The sequence below is a fragment of the Montipora capricornis genome, chromosome 9 (genome assembly GCF_036669925.1).
Source record: "Montipora capricornis isolate CH-2021 chromosome 9, ASM3666992v2, whole genome shotgun sequence".
Lineage (NCBI taxonomy): Eukaryota > Metazoa > Cnidaria > Anthozoa > Scleractinia > Acroporidae > Montipora > Montipora capricornis.
In genome coordinates this window covers 14776887-14779386 of record NC_090891.1, presented here as the reverse complement: position 1 = coordinate 14779386, position 2500 = coordinate 14776887, and positions in this window count along the sequence as shown.

Below are 2500 nucleotides of genomic sequence, written 5' to 3'. Positions count from 1 at the left end.
CCGCCGTGTTAAAATATCTTTCAGAATGTTTCTGACGTCCACTCTTATGACTTAAGAAACTCGTCTATCAACTTGTATATTCCTAAACCTAAGTTACAGACAGGAAAACATAGCCTTCATTACAGAGGATCGGTCATCTGGAATAAAATCCCTGTGGAGCCGAGAAAACAGGAAAGCGTAGTTCATTTTAAATTGTTCCTCAAAGATATTCTAAGTGAAATTAAGTAAAACCTAAGTGAACTATATAACTTTTAGTAAAATCGTATATTTTTTATTGTGCAAATTCTAGGAGCTTGTGTAAATAATATTAAGTATATTGTAAATCCTTAATCAAAATTCATTTAACTGCTTCCATTACTGTATTTTAAGGTCACCAACTAATATAATTTTAGATATTGTTGTAACTTATGTAATAGTCTTAATTCTTACGGCTCACTGGAAGACCACTTGAAGTGAAAGTGACCCCGTAGTAGTGGTAGTGGTAGTGGTAGTGGTAGTGGTAGTGGTAGTGGTAGTGGTAGTGGTAGTGGTAGTGGCAGTGGCAGTGGCAGTGGCAGTGGCAGTGGCAGTGGCAGTGGCACTGGCAGTGGCAGTGGCAGTGGCAGTGGCAGTGGCAGTGGCAGTGGCAGTGGCAGTGGCAGTGGCAGTGGCAGTGGCAGTGGCAGTGGCAGTGGCAGTGGCAGTGGCAGTGGTAGTGGTAGTGGTAGTGGTAGTGGTAGTGGTAGTGGTAGTGGTAGTGGTAGTGGTAGTGGTAGTGGTAGTGGTAGTGGTAGTGGTAGTGGTAGTGGTAGTGGTAGTGGTAGTGGTAGTAGTAGTAGTAGTAGTAGTAGTAGTAGTAGTAGTAGTACACTGTTTGGCATAAAATGCGCTCTTTTGCTATTGCTCTCTTGTAAATGCCAACGGGCAGTGGTGGCTACGTTTTCCTGAACGTGGTCCAGTGAATACGGCGATCGGTTGGCATGCCGTTTTTTGTTTTTAATTTATTTACAATGCTTATTTACTGCAGGTGCAATCTTGCATCACAGAAACTTTACTGGCATACTATACCTACATACTACGTATTACTTAATTACTCTCAGTATGATAACTTACATAAAACTGGTTTACCAAATGGTAGAAATGCTGCCGAGGGGAAGGAAGATTCAAGTATACTTGCGGTAATTTAACGATGGTTAATGCGTAGAATTGAAGGTAGGTTTTAATAGTTCATGAGCAGGGTCAGACCAAACAGAACCCTCATCTGGACCCCTGCACTTGAGAAAAGAAAGAAAACAGTTTGAGGATACGAGCATAGTTTTAATAAGCGCCAAGTACTAGGATTCATGTGAGGGATTGAAACTATATACTTTGCCCATGAGTAGACTCTGGATCATAAGTAAGTGTGATCTGCTTGACTTCCTGAAAAGGTATAAGTTACGGTCAAAATAACTACGCATCGCCGATAGAACGTAAATAGCCCCTTGAGAGGACATGTAGTTACAAGTAAAATACGAAACTCAGAGAGATTGAAGAAAATGAAAGGGAATCGCGTAACATTAGCATCGATAATGTCAATGACCATTTACGAGTTCACGTCAACTTCTTTTTCACAGCAAGTCACAGCCCGAATTGCTGTGCCGAGTTTTTAGCTCTACTTTTCGTGTGACTGAAAAAGGACGGTAATATACATGAGAGAGACTTATGATGTCCGACAGCTAGACTTGCTCTACAAACAAAAGCCGTTTCAAATACCGAGGCGCCAGACGTACGTGTCCGTATTTTTTAAGTCGCCATAATTCTTACTCAATTACTTTAACTTCGAACAGTTTTATAGTCTATTGTGCTACTTTTAATTAGCAACATTTCCGTCATCACTGCACATTGAACGTAACAACTATGAAATGACGGAATGGGATATTTTGTTGTGAACTTTAAGTCATAGAAATACATTACTGTGTAACATAGGAAAGTAGAGGACAATTTATTGAACAGTACTTTATTACAATGTTAGGAATGTTACACCGTTAACTTACAAGTTGGCAACTTTGCTTTAAGTATTGATCGCTTGAAAAGAATGTTGATTGTTTCCTTGCATGAAGTGTATTTTGTATGAAACGTCATTAAAATTGACATTATCCCAGTGAGTATTTTTAGTGATCCTGTATTAAGTCCCGAGGGTGGCCGTCGTACACAATTTACGACTGTGTCAGAATAGACCAGCTTATTGCTAGAAATATGAGGACACGTGTGGTGGACATTGGACAGCTTTTTTTGCGGTGTTTCCTTTCACGCGACGTCCATGACTTCGTCTGAAAATATCTTTTAAAAAGTCTTTAGCTGAGTGACTTTTCGCGCAGTTTGTGGTTGTGATACCCGGAAACGATTGAGAGGCTTTCCGCCTGGTAAAACTACTGTTTTCTCCATATTGTGTCTCAGTGGCTTGAGTGACCAACGCGTTTCTGGTTGTCTTTTCTATCCTCTCAAAAAATTAAGTCTGGCCAGAAGCGCGGGCAACCCCCTT